The sequence below is a fragment of the Ovis aries genome, chromosome 23 (genome assembly GCF_016772045.2).
Source record: "Ovis aries strain OAR_USU_Benz2616 breed Rambouillet chromosome 23, ARS-UI_Ramb_v3.0, whole genome shotgun sequence".
Lineage (NCBI taxonomy): Eukaryota > Metazoa > Chordata > Mammalia > Artiodactyla > Bovidae > Ovis > Ovis aries.
The window spans coordinates 57,727,033-57,747,285 of NC_056076.1; the positions used below are offsets into that span (position 1 = coordinate 57,727,033).

General features: G+C 45.0%; 1 protein-coding gene across 15 annotated transcripts in view; it reads left to right on the forward strand.

Moving 5' to 3' along the window:
• The window catches only part of NEDD4L (NEDD4 like E3 ubiquitin protein ligase), a 370,632-nt gene that overhangs the window by 222,000 nt on the left and 128,379 nt on the right, over nt 1-20,253 (forward strand). The gene's annotated exons all lie outside the window — the stretch shown is intronic.

Here is a 20,253-nt window from a genome sequence, read left to right on the forward strand (position 1 = left end):
AGAAGTCCATGAAACTAGTTAGCCGATTTTAGAAAATATCGTAGCCTTAGGTCTTCAAAGTCACATAACTCTGTTTTGAAAAATCTGGACAACCCTTTCCCCCTCGTTTCCCTCCCTTCTCAAAAAAAGAATTTTTAAGATGTCGTTACTTTTTGAGTTAATGTGCCGTGCCCCAGCATGTTGACATTGGAAATGTGTTAAAAAACTGCTTGCAGATACAGGCTGTGACAACGCTGGCATTTAAAAAATAATCCGTTCTAATCCAGGTGAGAGAATCGCAGGTTAAACGTGTCTGGTTTCTTCATAATTAAGCATATGTCAGGTTGGACACATTCTTCCTAATGACCTTTTAGCTGTACAGGGCTGGCCCTGGTTGTATAATGTATTGTCTTTGTGGGTTGGTTGTTTTTTTTTTTTTTTCTTTTGGTCCCACTAAGTAAGAGTGAACAGAGGTAACCACAGTTGTGGGCTGGGAGGAAATGTGTTTTGAAGCAGATTGGCCTGTAGGGCCAAGGCCAGGGGAAACTGATGGGGGACTTGTTAATGGTCAGGTTGCACACCCCTGCAATTTAACACTGCCCACTTGAGTGTCTAAGCTGTGCTGCTGTATATAGAATAGTTAAGTGCCCAGCCTCCAGCTGTGGAAACAGAAGCCCAGCAACAGATTTTGGCCTTCATTGCTCCTGTGTTCTTGCTCTCTCCCTTTCAGTGAAATGGAGTACAGACAGACAGCTGCTAACTCCACCAGGCAAATGATGACTGCAGCTTTCACAGTTTGTCATGGGATGCGAAGTTTCATCAGTTAGCTTTCTTTCACTACTAATCACTAGCCACGTGCTTCATTTTTTTTTCAGAGGACAGGCTCCTTGTATTCTGAATTGGGGTTGTTTTCCTTGAATTTCCTCTGATGGCTGGATTTCAGGATACGGCAGTGAAATGTCTAGGAGACTCTGTGTTTGGTTTCAGTTGTGAATTGCGACTTTTCAAAGTGGATGACTGAGTTTGGCTGTGGAACCGTATCATCTTTTATTATTTTGTGTCGAGAAATACTTTTTGCCATATGAGTAAGTTTTATCACTGATCCATCGTTGTCTTTCACCATTTTGAAGGCATATAATCAGGTGCTAAATGTCAGTATATTTTTCTTGTTAATATAACTTTATAACTGTTAATGTAACTGTTTCTTCTTCTTTTCCCTTTTATACACCCTTTTCTTTTATTATCTCTAGTCTTTTCATTAGGAAATGCTATATTTTTGGTCTGAACCAATACCGTTTTTATACAGTGGTACAGATTTCAACAAAATTCTGATAATAGCCTCTAACCTTCAGCCCAAGAAAGTACCATCACAACAGGTATAGACTTCTTTGGGCAGCATATTTTTGTGCTGAATTTGGACCACCTACCACATGAATATTGACAACATGCGTATCCTAAGTTTTGACAACTTATCAGACTTTGAAATCATTTTGCAGTTAGGTGTTGAGAACAAATGGATTTTTATAATTACAGTCTCATTTGGCTTGACGTTTCTCCCAGGATTAAAAAAACAAGTGGAACATACCAAACACTGTGTGTAATTTACATGTAAGGGCCATTCTAACTTTCAAGGGCTGTTAGAGTGGAAAATAAAATTTCTTCACATTTGGAAATGTAAGTTCTAGAATAAAGAGCTTTTTGTGGAAAGTAAGTTCCCTCTAAAGCGTAGTAGTTTTTATTTTTGAATCTGTATTTTTGTACACTTCTATAAATTTGTGAAGGGTTGGTAGGAAGCTGGCTTTTTCTTTTAAGTGAAAACTTGCTTCTTCGAGAAGCAGAAACAAAACTTGTCTCATAACAAAACTGTCGGCTCCATTCAACACTTTGTACGTGTTTCAAATGGGCAGGGGTGTTAAGTGTAGGCAGCAGCTGCCTCGGCCTTATTTATCTTGAGGGAAAACATTCACTTGGGCGTCTACAGTCTGGCCGCCACCAAGCTCTTTTGACGTTTCAAATATCTGCTGCTTTGGACAGAAGGGCATTTCATTATTAGTTTACATGAAAAATCGATTACAGTCAGGTCTTTTGAATGATGTCAAAAATCTTGATGGGGAAAACCTTTCAAGATTCCTTTTGCGAATGTGCTCAGATGTCACGATCCGTGCCTTAGCCCTTATTACAAGGCTGTTTTGTTGAGAACTTTGCTCTGTGCCTCCCAGACATCCTGTCATGACTCTCATGAATAAACTTAAAATGCAACATGACTGTAAAAAAAAATGCTAATCAGATTCCAGGAACTTCTTGTGATCCTTGATTTTTTTTTTTTCTACCCAGTCTGTGAAGTAAGAATTGATTTTTTAGAGTTATCAGTTACAGTGTTACAATATTTCAAAATGCTTATACCTTACCAGTTTACTTTATAGCATTTTAATGGTTATTTAGTGAGTAATTTAGTTATTTTCTTAGATTAGTGTTTTGGGTTCCTTGGTTGGGTTAAAGTTCCTAACTGCCTAATAGTGACTCTGAGGAAGAGGGATCCTGTTTATCAGGGGTTTCTGTGCCCTAATAGTGACTGAGGAAGAGGGATCCTGTTTGTCAGGGGTTTCTGTGCCCTAATAGTGACTGAGGAAGAGGGATCCTGTTTGTCAGGGGTTTCTGTGCCCTAATAGTGACTGAGGAAGAGGGATCCTGTTTATCAGGGGTTTCTGTGCCCTAATAGTGACTGAGGAAGAGGGATCCTGTTTATCAGGGGTGTCTGTGCCCTTGCGCGATGCTTTCGTGCATAGTAACTGCTTGGCTCTGCATCCTACAAGTTTCAGGAGCCTGTTTTCTAATCCCATTAATAATGTCATTAAGTGTTCAAGGTCCACCATGTATATAACATCACACTGAGTCCTTGGAAAGTTTCTGGGACTCTGTTTCTTGCTGACACAGAATTCAAAATGTAAACAGAGATCAAAGAGCCGAGCAGGGTTGCAGAACACTTCTTTGGACAACCACTCCATACGCTACAGGGAGAGAGCATTCTTTCTCCACTCCTTTCTAGGTTCTCTGAATTTCCCCCTGTGTCCTTCCCATGGATACACGTCACAGAAGTGGCATGGCAATCTCCTGTGATTCCCAGTTCCTTTTACTGAATGGCAGAGGAATACCCAAGCTCTTTTTGATCGGGGAGAATTTTAGTTTAGATCTCTTTTAGACAGGGTGGTTTGACTCTACAGAACATTTTTGACATTAGTATTAGTTGGTGTCTCCTTTTTACCTTAAAAAATTAATTCTAGGAAAATATGTACAAGCATTAGTCCTTCAGTCGTGTCTGGCTCTTTGCGACCCCGTGGACTGTAGCCCGCCAGGCTCCTCTGTCCATGGAATTCTTCAGGCAAGAATCCTGGAGTGGGTAGCCATTCCCTTCTCCAGGGGATCTTCCCAACCCAGAGATCAAAGTCGGGTCTCCTGCATTGCAGGCAGATTCTTTATTTAAAAGCACCACCACTGCAATGTAGTGGATTAAAAAATAGCTGGTAGTCCTTTCATTGACTTGGTCTCTGATCAGATTCTGTGAATTTTTCTTTTCAGCTGTCTCTCTCAACATGGTTATATATAGCTGTGTTCCAGTATTATGTAACTTGAAATTTCACCTTAAAGGGATTAGTGAAAAGTGTACGTGATAATGTGTAGGTGTGTACACACAGAAACACAAAGGGCTTTTGGGTGACACTCACATCTCTGTAGCGCTTCACAGTTTGATCAGTGCCGGCCTTTCTCTCACTTAATATAACCATCTGACTGCCTCGCCCAGCTCTTCCGACCATCATGTGGTAAAACTGTTGTTTTACTGTTTCCAGTGAAGGTATGTGATCCTGTCATTAGGTGTGATAACTAATGACACACACCTAAAGACAGTATCACATTCTAGCTATCGTTTTTTGTATCTATGTAGAATGGGAATTTAAAAAATAAGTTTATATCTTTGCACATAAAAAACGTGTGTAGCAGCTCAGTGCTCTCTGTGACGTGATGTTCTAATGCTGAAGATTTTGGAGACGGCGGCTTCGATGGGTGCCTTGGAGCACTGGCCTAGTGGACTGGGCTCTGCAGATTCCTGACATGCCCCAGGAAGTGAGACTCCCTCTCTGAGCATTCTCCCTTGTCAGTGAAAAAGGAGGCTAAAAACACCCAACTCATGGGTTTATGGTGAGGCTTCAATGAGGTGTTGTGTTGATCTTTTCCTTTGTTACCTACATCTCTGTAAGGTACAAATTGTTCCCCAAGGGAGGTGATTCGGTTGCTATGAACAGTCGGTTTTTGATCATAGGGCGTGAGACACAGGGCCACAGAGATTTAAGGAATACCTGGAATCGTTTGCTTTGGTAACTGGCTTTGATCTCCTGTGTACAGTTATCTCAGCCTTCCCTAGTGTTCGCCCCTTGGATAGTCAGCATCACAAGGCCTTCACAGTGCCCTGTGGTGACACAGGCCTTGAAGAGACTGCAGTTCATTTGTCAGCTCTGCCTCAGACAACAGGACCTTCAATTGTGTTCGCGCGATTGAATTTTGAAACTTAAACGTAGTTATGTCTGCTGGCATTTCAGACATGTTGTTGGTTTGCCATGTCATTTTGGCTATATATATGTGTGTATCTATCTATCTATATCTATATATATATATACATATATATATATATTTATTTTTTAACCAGGCCATGTTTCCAGTTGTTTGTCTTTCCTTCTTACTGGCTGTGGCTTTTGAGTAGGAGTCTAACGTTATCTGTATAAAATTTCCACTTTGTGTGGTTTACAAATGAGGGCAGTATTTGGGAATAGGCCTTATTGGATACTGCCTTTTAGAGGGTTTTCATAAATGCTGCAGCTGCTTCTCTTGGCTAAGCTTGGAGTCAGAGTTCTTCGGCATTGAACTAAAACTACAATTTTATAATACATGCTAATAAGAAAATTGTTATCTCTACACAAAAGTTCACAATTCCAGAAGACATTTACTCCATGTAAGAATTACCTTAAATTTAATCAACTTTGGGTGTCTCTGTATAGTTGATAGTTTAAAATTAATTGAGGCTAATCTAAATAGTCACTTCCCTATAGCTCAGATTTTATAGGTAAAAATTATGAATTTTTACCTGTGCAATTTTTTTTAAATAAAAGTAATCAACTGCATTAATGCTGAAACGGATCAATGCCCTAAATACATTGTCCTTTTTTAACTCTAAGACATTTGCAAAAAATGAGGAAAAAGCAGGAATTCATGGAAGGTGTTGAAACTGTTGCTTGAATGCTCGAATACCAGAATATCCAAGTTTCCATTCTGAATGCCAAAAGAAGCTCAGGAAGCCCACTCCACAATTGGCTGGTGATTATTGAGAGGTTTGGTAACCTGTCTGCAATCATCTAGTTCCCTTGATTCGTACCAGGCCGCATAATATTCCATGTCCTCCACAAGAGAGGACAGCAGTCTACCCCCGATATACAGCCAGCTCCAGTTTAAGGTGAAAAAGGCCCGCAAGGACAGTGTTAAAAATATGCGCTAAAATGTGTCGTTTAGGAGCTTGGTGATTTTTTCTGGGCAGATGGAGATGGTGGAAAGATTTTTAGAAGTAATCTCGACACAGTATGCATCGCAGATGCGTGATGTTTCCCATGGATTTTCCTTTTTAAAATCTCTTGGTTTTATTTTATTTATTTCGCTGTAGCTTCCTTGGGCAAGAGGGAGCGGCAGTGAAATAGTGGGCTGCATGGGTGGGCCTGAGTGAAATGGTCAGTGTCTCGCCTGTTTTGTGCTGTGTCCTGAATGGACACCTCAGGGGTCTCCAGGCGTCACCACGTCTTAACAGGAAGTGTAGTCTTCAGGTTGCAGGGTGAAGTAGATTGAATGTCACGAAGCCTGCTTTTTATACCCTGATCATTTCAGACCCAAGGGCTGTGCTGGCACTTTGGACTAGACTGCTTCAAGGGAAGGGAAAGGTCATGGAAGTATCATCAATTGAGTTGAAAGGGACCCGGCTTTCTCTGGTTTGACGGTTGCGGCCACACTTGTGGTTTAGTCGCTAAGCCTTGACCGGCTCTTGTGACCCCAGGGACTGTAGCCCTCTAAGCTCCTCTCTCCATGGGATTTCCCAGACAAGAGTACTGGAGTGGGTTGCCATTTCCTTCTCCAGGGGACCTTCCAGACCCAGGAACTGAACTCGATTCTCCTACATTGCAGGTAGATTCTTTACCGCCTGAGCTACAAGGGAAGCCCCCTGTGGGCACACTTAGTGTTCAAATACCTGGTTTTGGTTCCTTCAGGTGTCTGCCCCCACTATCTGTTCTTTGAAACAACTTGTTTATTTTAGTACTGAGTATTATGACCTATACATGGTAAGCAGAAAGTCCCTCCAGGGGGGAGAAGACTAGCAATTACCCAGGTGAATTTGCCTTTCAGAATTTACATAGCCTTCTTTGGGGGCCTCATTTTATACATCAGGGCAAGTTAGGTGGCATTTACATCTGTCATCTAATAACTCTGAGGAATCTGCTTTTAATCCGTGATCTTTTGTTGCTTACCTTTTTCTGGGAGGTTCAGACAGGGTAGGGATGTCATTATATTAGGTATGTGAGGATTCAAACAGTTTGATAGATGCATAGTTTTTTATTCTTACTCTCTGTGGGATAATCCAGAACTGACAAACTTTTAAAATATATTTAATGACCCACATATGTCATAACTCATCCAGCTCCTTGAGTGACTTTTTAAAGCTTCATTATCATACTTGTTGAGGGCTTTTTTTTTTTTTTTTTCCAATTTTCTTATAAAATACCCGGCTAGGTATTTGTTCAAGGAGGACAGAAAAGCTGCTGTGGTCCGATTATTTAAAAACTGAGCAGAGTAGAAAAGTCAAGATGGAGTAGAAAAACTGGAACACATGTCCTAAGCTCCAGCCAGAGAGCCTAGCGCGTCTTCAAAGCAGAGAGGTTTTCAGGCTGGGAGGTCTGCTGTGGGACTCTCAACTTTCCTAAGGAGTTGGGCTGGGTTGAACACTGTATCCTAACAGCCTCATTCTGGCTTCTTTATAGTATCTTTCTCAAGAGTAAAAGCACCTTAAGCTTAGTATCTATTCAGTGTGCACTCGGTGATCATGCTTTTCCATTTGAAAAAAGAGATGCCTAATTGTAGTATAACTTTAAACACGTTAATGTAATTTCAGTATTTAAGTTTGTTAACCTCTTGTCTCAAATGGTAGAGAATCTGCCTGCAATGCAGGGGACCCAGGTTCACTCCCTGGGTCGGGAAGATCCCCTGGAGAAGGACATGGCAACCCACTCCAGTGTTCTTGCCTGGAGAGTTCCGTGGACAGAGGAGCCTGGTGGGCTACAGTCCACAAGGTCGCAAAGAGCCGGACACGACTGAGTGACTAACTTTCACTTTTTCACTTTCAGTCTTTTATAGTAGAAGCCATTTTTTAAAAAATCCTGATATAATCATCTGCAAGTTCACATATATATTATGAGGATACCCAGATGCTGTAGCAAAGGGCAAAGTGCTGAAAATAGTTTTATATAAACACAGTGCGCTTAAGGGCCTGCCTAAACCCTCGGTAGAAATTATATTAGCAGGAAATGCTCCTGTGCCCTGCAGGCTGGCACTCTCCTTTGATAGGTATGTGCAGCAAGGGTCGTTTCTTGTTTTATGTTTATCGACTTAGAGATGTGAGTTTCCTTAAGAATTATGTAGACCTTAACCCTAACCCTTCCAGTTTAAAGATGAGGAAACTGAGGGTGTTATTTTCACACTTGAGAATATTCTTTGTGTCTCACAAGCGTGCAGTAATTATCTTTGAATGTGCAGCGTGCGAAGTGCTGTGAGCATTCTGTCGCCCGCTGCCTGTGGCGGGTACCAGTGCTTGCTCTGTGTCTGATCTCCTGAGTCAGTGCTTCTGCTGGGCACACATGCCTCATCGGAGCTGTCCTATCCGCTGAACAGAAAGTTCTACAGACCAGTCTTCCCAGCCTCTTAGATTCCAACCATTAAGGCATGTTTACACACAGGACAGAACGCTGTGGGTCACGATGGACAGAAGTGATGTCATGGAAGGGGAAGATTGGAACCAGATCTGGAAAGATGACCTGGATTTGTCTCAGTGGGTCAGCGGGAGGAGCCAAGTTTTGAAAGACTGAAGGTAGAAACCACTAGTGATGTGATTTCTGTATTTGCCCAAGAATTTTAATCCCTTGATCACAGTTAGCAAGTTTCAACCTGTTGTTTCTTAATGTGAATGGTTGTTGAAGAATTGGTGGCGGGGTGGGGTATAGGGGGCGTGTGGTGATCAGCATGAATAATTCCTCTCTTGCCATCAAATGTGGAGTTGAGTGAATTCCTTCCTTTCCTACCTGCCTGCCTTCCACAGACCTATTCTGTCAGCACCTGGCTGGAGGTAGGAGGACGGGTGTGGAGGTGAACAGGGCTGAAGTGGGTGCAGAGGGCCAGGATGTCCAGGCCTCGAAGCCCGTGGTGGTGGCGTGGGTGTCATACGGAGGGAGGAGGCTGCTGACGGCAGGTGCAATCCTGTTTACATCCTCAGGGCCCGCACCGGCTCCTGTACGGGGGCTGCAGGCGGAAAGAGGGAGGCCTCAGAGCTGCGCCCGTCCCCTTAGAGGATGGGCAGAGCCCGGGCCTTGGCTGCGTTTCCTCTTCTAGAACCTCGGAACAGTCATGCGTTTTCTCAGGCTAGTTCACCTAGCCTTGGTTCTCAGACCGTCAGACCTTAGTACCAGGGACCGTTCCTGTGGTGGTGCAGGGCCTGGAAAATGGGAAGCTTTTATTCTCCTTAAGCAAGTGTTCTTCTGAGAGGCTTTCTGCTGCCTGTGTCACGGCAGGATGTGGGTGGGTTTATTTTTTGCACTTTTGCACAGGCAGTCTGCTCCTGATTTGCAGATTGCATTTATTGTAAGGCATATTGTCCATTGATGAGTAATGTGTGGGCTGCAGAGCAGATCCGCAGCATTTAAAATAGCTCGTTTAGCCTGCAGGCCTCACCCCCAGAGAGAGGCAGGCCTTCCAGAAGCCGTGTCCGGGAGCAGGGCTTGCTTGCTGCATCTGTTTTCCCCGGTTTCTGAGGTCATTGTTTTTGCTCTCTGGTTCATCGTGTGCTTCCTTGATGGACAGAGGCCTTGAAACACGGTCACAGCCTCGGTGCAGGGAGAAGACGTGAGCCCGGGAGAGCATTCTTAAGTCGCTGCTAAGGAAATTGATGCTCCTTTGTCTCAGCTACAGTTTCCCTGATAACGTGGGTTGAAACAAAGGGAAATAATACCAAGCGCCAGTGTTTTGTGTTGATGTCCTGCCTAAGGCATCAGAAAGTGGCCCCCGCCAATTTCTCCTCGTTTCTCGGAACCAACCTCCTCAGGCCTGTGCAGAGGTGCTGGGTTTGGAGGAGCCGACCGAGGCCTCGGAGAGTGGAAAGTTCCATTAGAGAGAGCAGGCCTGGGAACAGTGTCTCAGCCTCACGACCAGGAAGAAGGGGTCAGGGGCAGGGTACCAAGTGGTTCGGAGGCGCCTCCCTTGCGGAGCGGAGCCCTGCAGTCCGCTGATCTGTGCTCCCAGAACCCTTCGTGCAGATAGTTTTTCCTCTTGAGCAGGTTTCTTATTTTGCCACATGAATGTGTTGCAACCTTGTCTCCGTGGCCAGGTGGCCTGTGTTGGAATGCTGGTGTGTGTTGCCAAGCAAAACAGATGCGGGAAGACTTCCCTGAAGGGGGGGTTGGGGCGGGGGGGGCTGGTGGTGGAGGGGCAGGGAAGGTCGATCGTGTTGAGGGCGGGACAGGACTAAATGGTCTTTATCTGCAGGATAGCAGCTTAAAAAGCCATTGCTTCACAACTCAGAAAATTATCCTAGGTTCTCAGAAGCATTTCCAGGCCTACTGAGGGCCTCCTTTTTTTTCCCTTTCTCTCCACACCCTGCATTCAGAATGGGATTTAAATAGTTCAACACAGCAGGAAGAATTAAGTATTAACATTAACCTTCTGTCCAGCAGAAGCCACTGGCCATCAGGTTTTTCCATTTTCTTTTAATGTATTGCTCTTTCTGCCTATTCATAGGCAGACTCCTAACAGAATGGAATCTGCCAAGGATGATGCCAATTTGATAAGGAGAACCTCGTTGATGCGATTATCCAGCTCATTAAAGGACCCCATGGCTGGGAGTGGGGGATTGTTGGGAGCGGGGGGTGGCACCCAGGTGACTCTTAAGTGCAGCCAGGGTTGAGAACAACTAGTTTAAGAAGTTAATGCTGGTGACCACCTTAATCTCAGCTTGGAGTTAATTAATCACCCCTGGTGTAAATACTGACTTAGTGCATTTATTCTTATATGTCCTCATCACCCCCCTCCAAATACACATTTGTCTGTGTGGTGGCTCATGCTGGAAGTGGGGTGTCCTTCTGTGGCTTAGTCCACAAGGTAAATTTCCTTTCCAAGGAGGCCTGTTTGTTAAGAGCAACAGTTGTGTTCAAGTGGGATATTTGCAACTTACATGGAGAAAAATTTCTCTCCCTAAATTGCTTCGAAATGAAAGCAATAATTTTCTCCTCCATTTCAAACTGCAACAAGCAAGTGAAAGTGGGGTTCCAATTCTAGGCAGGCAAGACCGGTCTGCCCTGTTAGATCTTACCTGCAAATGTGACTCTTCTCCAGGGAATGAAAGTTATCTTCCTTCTGTAAATATTAACTGAGTGCATTTTTGTGGTTTTGAAAACTCCACTTCTTGGAAGTGTTGACAAGGCATCAAGCCTTCATGAATTTCAGAGAAGTGGTAATAGGTGCTTTCTTCCCTGTAATGTTTAAAAGCAGAATATTAAAAATGCAAGACAATTTTAAGGTTAGCTGCACCAGTGTCTCATGTTTTAAACAAGCAAGCGTACGGCTTGTCCAAAGGCGTACAGGGAGAGGGTCTCAGAGCCTCTGATGCCAGGAGGCCTGATGCCCAAACCACGGCTGTTCCTGCTACACCCGGTGTGTTCAAGTATTGTATCTGACACTTCGTGACCCCATGGACTGTAGCCCACCAGGCTCTTCTATCCATGGAGTTTTCCAGGCAGGAATTCTGGAGTGGGTTGCCATTTCTTCCTGCAGGGAATCTTCCCAACCCAGGGATCAAACCCATGTCTCTTGAGTCTCCTGCGCTGGCAGGCGGATTCTTTCCTACTTGGGCCATGTGGGAAGCCCGCCGCATCCAGTGCACGGAGTATTCTCTCCAGCTGCGGCCGGGAGTCTTACAGGTGGACTCTCCAAGGATAGTTCGCACGCTTGTCACTCCTTTTCACGCGTCTTAAGGAGAGCATTCCAAGCATAGCTCCATGCTTGTCTTGTTTGTCCTTGACTGTTAACCGCACAGCAAAGGATTATTGTATAATGTAGTCATTCTTTATGGAAGTTTTTCTTAATAATGCCGTCAGGGCTTAATAAGATATGTAATACATTTTGCATCATCATTAACGCTCTCAAGACGCCCATGATCTTTGGGACTAGTTTGCTGCTTATGTTGATTTCCCATCTCTCTTGCTCATCAATTACTCTTTATAGCCATCTGTATAGTGACCTGCCTTCCTTTTACCTGCTAAGGACTCAGCAGGTGTTTAGGCAAGCTGGTTAGGATTGTATATAGAGTGAGGCTGTAAATAGGCTGAGAGTAAGGATTTGAGTCATTCTTTTTGAATAAAGCATGTGATCTGTCTTTTGTCTTTCCAGTCCCTTTGCCCATTTTATTCTTTTTTTTCCTTGGAGCATGTCTGGAATCAGATTATTTTAAGATTTTAGAATTCAGTGGGATAGAATCTGTGCCAGCTGTTTAGCACAGTTCTTGGCGCATGTAGTGTATTAGTGCTTAATCAGTGTGAGTTCTTTTTATAATTATTCCATCTGAAGGAGATGTAAGTTCTTCACAGGTATTTAGGGGTTGGGTGCCCGCCCAGCAAACCTGTCATCTGCTTTTATGTTCGTGCGCACATTTGCGGTTCATCTTACTTGTTATTGCTGTCTGGGTTTTGTGCTTATCCTTTTAGGGTTAATGAATTTTCTACTGGACTGTATGGAAGAACCATGAAAAAGAATCAATGAAAAGTTTTCTTAGAAAAGATTTTATGAGTCACTAAACTACCAGGTGTCGGCAACTTCAGACTTTAAGGACTTTCAAGGGTTTGATGGTTTATTCTCCATTTTTTTAAAAAAATTGAACTATAGTTAATTTATAATGTTGTTTTAGTTTCTGGTGTGTAGCAAAAATGATTTATTCTCCTCTTTTTTAAAGGCCAAACCAAGATCTCTTTATAATAGTGGCTGCCTTTCCCCTAGATGTATTTCTGGGAAAGTTCTTTCTGATTTTCATTAAATCCAAACAGTTGTCAAAATTTAAAAGTCACCCTTTAGCTCTGTAAAGTATGAAAACCAAATTATAAACCATGATGTACAGTTGATTATATCAAGTAACTTTATCAACAGCTATGTAATTGCGCATATTGTGTCTTTTGCTGTTGAATAGGATAAAAGTGTGGGAACTGAGTTAACCTCATTGATTGTGTTTATCTGATAACAGTTGTATTAAAATGAGCCTTTATTCTTCTTTTTATATGTTTTCCCTACTTCACACTGAGCGTGCTTCTCTCTTATCTTTGAATTTCAGGAGTCTATTAATAAAGTGTGTGTAAAGAATTAGTTGCTAATTTTGGATGTGCTTGAAATGAGATTGTCAGCAAATTACAACTTCAAACATAGGACTGCAGTTTGTTATAGATCGGACATCATCCCTGGTATAGAAGATAAATTCCAGTGTATGAAAAATATAAAGACTTTATTACTTCAGATTTTTTCATATATTAGACTTTTCTTATATGCCTTTAAGATACTTAAAATGTAATATAAGATTAGGGATAGTGTTTTACCCCAGACAAATCTCTATTTATGTTAAGATTTTGCAGTGTTGAATTTATTGGAAATCAGACACTAGAAAACAAATCTTTAACTGATTAAATAGTAACTATTTACTAAACCCAAGTCTCTAGGTAACAGCTGTGGAATCAGCTATAATTCAGTGGTGAAGCTGGCAGGAAATTAATATTATTTAACGCAGCTTCCTCCCTTTAACAAAAAAAATTAATTAATTCCAGAGAGGTTTGTGGTTTGCATGTTGTTGCTTCCTTTATGAACCTGAAGCTCAGGGAGGATTTGTGACCCTTCTGAATCCCTTTGACCTTCCAGATGCAGTTCTGGAGATGCAGGTGTCCTCTAAGAGAAACGTGGCCACCGCTCTTGGGGGGCTTACGTTCCAGGTACTCTAGCTATGCTAGTAAAAAGATGATACTAAATGAAGTGAGCATTTATAGAAATATGCCAAAGGAGGTAAACAGGAGCTGAGACAGAGAGAGTGATGGGGAGGCCTGAGTGAAGAAGGGTGGTCAGGAGAAGCCCTCTCAGTGGCTGACTGTGGCTGGGTCTGATGGGTGAGCTGCGGGGGAAAAGCGTGCGGGCAGAAGAAACCTGCTCTCCTGCTCGCAGAGGTCCCGAGAAGGGAGCTGGGGGAGCTGAAGGGGATCACAGTGACGTTGAGTGCAGAGAGGGAAGTGGGTGGGGGTCCTCGGGGCATTGAAGAGGAGTCCGGACCCCAGCACCTTCACATCAGAGGCTGTGTCCTGTCCATAGGTCACGTGGAAGCACCTTGGTAGATTAAAAAAAGTCAAGTTTTGATCCAGTTTCTCTGGAGCCTAGGGGGAAAAAAGTTTTTAAAAGTACAGGTCATCTGACTTCCTGGAGGAAGAGCACTTAGCATCTGATACCACTTTTGAGATGTATAAAGGGTCTAACCCTAACCCTCACTCCAGTGTGCCTCTGCAAACCATTTGGGTGTCATTTCGGGGGCACTGAAGAGCCTCCAGTACCACAGTCCTTTATGTCTCAGCGCAGAAAAGAATTCAGCGAGAGGCAAAGTGAGGGTTGGGAAGTGATTTGTTAGAATAGGACGCTTGTGAGGCTCACAGGCAGGTGGGCAGGAGGGTGCCAGGCCCCGAGATCACTCCTGGGGATACAGTTTTATAATCGAAGGAGAAGAGGGGCGGGGAAGAAGAACACCTTCCTCTTTCTTGAGTGGACATCATGCGTCCATCACTAGCTCCTCCTCCAGGTTGAGCAGGGGAGTTTTACTATCCCTGTGTGGTCAAGCCAGGTCCACAAATTACTGTCTTTTATGTGTGCAGAGAGCATGTTCTAGGGATCCCTAACCTACTGAGCTCACTGGCAGGATGCGTGTCTCCATTGTTTTGTTGTCTGGGGGCATGTCCCGTGCTTCTGTGGCATGGTTTTGTTGATAAGCAAGCCTGCTTGGGCTATGGTTAAGCAAAGCGGCTCTCTTGAGTAACCATTCATTTACAGGGCTCGCCCATATTTTTTCACTTACAATCCCCCTAGTGGGATGAACTATTTAATTATATACTCTGTCCCTTTACGCTGTCCCTGTTGCTCTTAAAGTTGATAGGAAGGTGCTTAAAGTTTTTTTGTTTATTGAATTAATCTAGAGTGTTGTGCTAATTTCTACTGTACAGTAAGTGATTTGGTTATATATGTATTTACATTCTTTTTCATATAGTTTTTCATTGTGGTTTATCACAGGATATTAAATATAGTTCCCTGTGCTATACAATAGGACCTTGTTGATAATCCATCATAGGATATAGTACTTTATGTCTGCTAATCTCAAACTCCCTTTCCCCCCAAAAGGCAGTTCTTATTTCCTTTCCTAAATTCTGTGCCGCATATTTAGCCTCTGCTGAGATCCCTAAAGACAGGACAGGTAGGAATGTGTGAGGTCATAAAGATTTCCTTATGTGTCTTTAGAGTCCATCTTCACTTTCGAAATGTCGGGCAGAGAAGTGTACGCTGGTCTTGTTTGTTTCCATTTTCGGGACCCCGTACGGTTGTTGATGGTTGGGTGTTGTAGATAGGGCTTTATGACCTGGTAACGAGTTGGGCTAATGTATCTATCCATTCAGTAAGTTCCTGTTGGCAACGTGCTCCATTTTCGGACCACAGTGGTAGTTGGCTGTGTGGCCTTCAGTGCAGATTTCATTCTGACTCTGGTTAAGTCCAGGAGATTGTAGGCACACATCCTTCTTCGAGAAAACATGAGAAGACTGCGTGGAAGATAAGGGTGGCTGCTGGGGTCGCCGCCCCTGCTCATCACGAGGCGGTGTGTCTCCCCTCCCCTGGAATTGGCCAGCACTGTGAACGCAGAGGCAGGGACACTGGGCTCCCTCGACGTTTAGTCTTTAAAAGACCTGGCAGCTTCTGCTTCCTGCCTTTGGGGAGTGTGTGCCTCCAGGATCCAGCTGACACATGAAGAAGCCCACGTTAGCCACATGGAGAAAAGTTCCAGCCTTCCATCATCCCCACTAAAGTGCCCGACAGGTGAACAAAGCCTGGATGGACCATCTAAATGGCTCTGGTGGTTTTGAGCCCCTAAACTTCTGGGTGGATTTTTTTTTTTTTTTTTTTTTTTGCGACAGATAAGCTCCTTTACTTAACACTCAGCCATGGGGTTTAACCCTTGCTTGTCATCAGAGCCGCCTCATGTAGGTGAGCCCCACAGGCTGTGGGGTGAAAGGCTCAGACAGCTGCTCTTCCCGGAAGCTGGAGGAGGGCCGCTGTGCACAGGACGGACTGACCGCATAGCTCAGGGATACACTGGCTTAGACAGCTGAGAGGCAACTGCAGTGGCCCCGACGAGCCGAGCGAGTGGGCGTCTCGGTGTTGGGAACGGAGTTGTTCAGTTCGAAGGGGGAAGAGATACGTGTAGTTTAAGGAAACCCATCATGCTGTTGGAAGTGGCACTGAGGGAGGTGGTCTTTACCTAGGGCTTGCCAACCAAGATGCAGTTGTTAAAATCTAGTTTAGTAAGTGGTGGTGAAGGACCTCTTCCAAATAATATAAAAATGGCCTAATACAGGATGATGGTCTTCATTTTCTCCTGAGTTGCTAGTGAATTTCAGGGTCCAGGAAAATGTCATTGACCTTGTCCCATAGGCCCTTGTAGCCGTAGCAGTTGGTAAGGTGTGTCTTGCTTTGTTATTTTTTTAGTATGTGCTCAGTAAGTGGAATCAGTTTAGTTTCCCCAGTCATTTGATCCGCGTTTACATACCACTTACCTAAAGTTTGCTCTAAAGCAAAATCTGTTAACGTTTAAAATCACAACAAATGATGTCAGCTATGAGCACACCCGCGCACTTCGGTGGATTTTCTTCATGCCGTGTGATTAACCACTGCGCGCGCACACACACACACACACACACACACACACACACACACACTTCATTCCGTGTGATTAACCACTGCACACACACACACACACACACACACACTTCATTCCGTGTGATTAACCACTACACACACACACACAACTTCATGCCATGTGATTAACCACTACACACCACATACACATACGCCCCCCAAAACAGATTTGACATGAAGGGAATGTCATGTTTCTTGAGTGACTTGGAAAGACACAAAGCCCTAGTTGCACATCTGGCACACGAAGCTGTGCGCGTGCTCGTTTTGGGGGGAACCGCCGTCTGGCACCCTTGTCAGCAGGTCCTCTGGCCGTGGCCTGAACCACCTCCACCTCGGGGGGCCGCTCCGGGAGCTGGGGTTGGACAGGGAGGCCTGGCGTGCTGCGGTCCTTGGGGTCGCAGAGAAGTGTTGACGGCCGAGCAGCTGACCTGAACAGAGGAGCACCAGCCTTTCTGCCACTGTGGCCTCGGGGCCACAGCCCCCGCCCGCGCCCTGACCTCACCTGGAGAAGGCTGGGACCACCCTACGAGGCAGAGGCCCCCACCCCGCTGCACCCTGCGATCACCTGGGGGCCGCTGATGTCCCTGGTGACGAGGCTCAGCCGCCTGGCGCCATGGTGTGTGTGGGCCCGTGCCTGTGGGAGCAACTGGTTAGGTTAACTCTTTGGCCTCTTTTGACACTTTTTCACGCTAATGTTTTGTTAAAGATTCTTGTTCAAGTCCAGTAGCAAGGAAAAAAAAAAATCTGGCCTTGTGTTGAGGTTTTGCTTGCAGTTTTAAAAATAGCCCTGCTGGAGTGTTTTAAATAAATAGAGCACTCGATTTAAGGCCCTTTGTCTCTGCTGGCAGTTTCTGTGACCCTTGGTCACGTCGCTTTTCTGAGCCCACTTCCTTATTTGTTAAGTGACAGCACGCACGTTCGAGTTTCTGTAAGGAATAAATGAGATCGCTGTAAGAGCTCTGGCGATGATAATGTGCTGTACAAGTGTGGTTGATTATGCTGTTATTCCTGATGAAATGCTTACTAGAGAAAGTATGATAGTCCATCCACACACCGCCACCACCACCCCACCCCAGCCCACCCCCAACCTCCCAGATGATGGCTTGAGAAAGATTTCGGGCTTCAGTGATTAGATATAAAGACCCACATCTTTGGTCTGAGCTGTGCCTAAGGTGGGCCCTGCCTGTGAAATGCGTTGAGTGTCCATGCTCACCACTTCTGACACCCTTGTGCGTAGGCACTTTGCTGGGGTACACCATGTCCTGCTGCTTGTTAAACATTTCTGTCTAAAGAGAGTTGGTTTTTTCCCCTGGAGAGTATGTATTTCTTAGTGCCAGGCTCCATGTTGGCTGTCCTACCCTTGGCTTTTTGCTTTGCAGATGGGCAGCCAGGTCATAAGGGGGAATTTATGGCAGGTCTGGGTTAAGAGCGCTGGACAAGGAGGAGAAAGGGGACTTGTCTATTGAAAGGGAGGCACGTTAGCCTTGGCATCGCTGAGCCCACTTTGCCCTGGGGGCTGAGGTTTGAATTCTGGATCATGTGGGTTCCCTTCTGGGAGAGAGGAGAGAGTGTTAAGAAGGGGAAAGGGAGAAAAATGCTTTGGTGAAAATAGAAGCAACAGATGAAATAGAGAATGGTAATTCTGACACAATCCCTGATGCAGCAGAGAACTGGCTCTAGGCTGCAGGTCCTGGGGTGGGAGCTTGTGGCTGGGGTCGTTTTCCTCTGGGCATGTCAGGTTGGTTTGGGAAGCCTGGTAGCAGTGAAAAGAAGGGTTGGGGACCAGGCCTCTTGTTCACGTGGTGGATCTTGACTTGTTAATGACAGTTGTCGTCATCCAGTAGTAGTTGCTAGATACTGACTATTGGCCAGCTCATTGGTTACGTTTGCATTTTTGGCTTGTTTCTCAGTGGGTTTTATAAAAGAGGTAATTCAAACCTGTGGCTTTTAAACTTTGCTCCCAAGGCTGCTTCTGAGACTGCCAACATTCGCCTGAACTTCATTTTTATTGTTTTTAACCTTTTACAGCTATGAAGACCACAAAGATACATTTAAACATATAACCTGTGTGAGATAAAATACGCTATCACTATGTTTTATGTTTGGAGAGTCTGTGTATGCTGTGTGAAATCCATTGGCATACTCTGCCAGCTTATTTCTAACTACTTCTCGATGATTGTTATATCTTCATTGGTTAAATTGGCTGCGTGTAGGTTAAGGTCAAAAACTTCAGTGTTTATAAGCATCATGGGTGATGCCCTTGCAGGTGGTCCATGACCCGCTTTGAGAAATCTTAGGCTGAGATGTTGAATGATGCCTCACTCAAAACTGAAAACCTGGGAATATTTTCTCCCTAGCTTAGTTATTTTCAGCTGCAAAGCTGTTGTTGGAGAAATATCAAGTATGCTTTCTTTTTCAAAACAACAACAACAAAAAAAATGCAGTGTGTCCACAATCCTGTCTACTTCTTTGAGAGCGTTGGCCCTCAGATACGCCCATGAGGTTCAGAGAGGCAGTCTCTCCATTACACAGGTTGGAAATCTCTGTGTTTTGCAACTCACAGTATATATGCAGTTTGGTCTGGAGCTGGGGTCTGACCTCTCAGTATGGCCAAAGCCACTGGAAGATCAGAAACTTCGGAGGCCCCTTGTGCTCCACCCACACTCACCTGGTGGTCAGGCCGGCCCCTTCGGCCCCTGCAGGGCCCCTCCCGACTTGCCCCCACCACTGCTGTGGCCAGCCTCTCATTCAGGTCAGTGGTGACCTGACTGGTCAGGCTGTTAAGTGTCTCCAGACTGACCCTCCTGATCCATCGTCCTCATCGCTGCCCCGAAGTGGTATCCTGGGAGCTTCAGATCTCCCCCTCTCACATTCTGCTAGCCCCCAGTGCCTCTCGTTTACCGCAGGGTCAGTCTGTTCGCATCTCTCACCTTATGCATCTCTTGAATCCGTCCGCCCATCGCCCGGCAAACGATCCCTGGTCCCACACCCTTGTCTAGACCCTCATCCCCGTGGCTCAGCCAGGATGCCCTCCACCCGCTCCCTGCCAGCCCCTCGCTGACCCGTCTTCTACCCGCTCCCTCCATCTCTGCCATCAGACCTCTCTGTTTATCTGTTTCCTCTCAAGCGAAGCTGAAAAATTTGGAATTCGAAGACAGATTTTCAGAATCAACTGTTCACACGGCAGGTATATACTTGGGCTTCTTTAACTTTAAAAATGTTCATTAGTTCAGGTGAGGGAGTTCAGAGTCATCTGGCACCTGCCCGCAGGGAGCTTCCAGTCTGGGGAGAGGCGGGAAAGATCTGAAAGTGGAAAATGTATGGAAAAGATGCATGCAAGGCAGTGGGTACAGTTACGGAGGTAAGAGTTCAGGAGGGACACAGAGGTGGGTGAATAGCCCCAGTTCTCACCATCGAGGTCGCCTGAAGCCTGCAAAGGAACAGAGGAGGGAGTGGGATCTTGAAGAATACGTAGGGCCAAAGGCAGAGAAGGTCCTTCCAACAGGAGGCCTTGGAGGAGGAGAGAAAAATCTCAGGTGAATCAGCCTGTGTAGGTCATTAGGTGTGTGGGTGAGCAGAGAACTAGGGCTGGAGGGGTGGGTGAAGCGGGTGTGTAGACGCTGTTCGCTAGGGTGTCAGCAGGATTTTTTGTCCGGTGCAGGTTCTGGCAGAATGTGGACCACGATACGTGACGCGGCTGACTCTGCTTGATTTAATAAGAGTTTGTTTTATGCTCTCTACCAGGAGTCAGCAGATTTTTCCTATAAAGGGCCAGGTGGTACATATGTGAGAGTCTGTTTAGAAGAGACCGCATTGTATACACTGTAAGTTGTGAAACTCATAGGCTTCGAGTGGAGGGAAAGCCTCTGAATTTCTCAGTCTTTCCTCTAAGCTGGGCCGAGTGTTCTTGGCAAGATTCCACACCCTCCATGCCCGAAGCAGGCTCTGAGAACA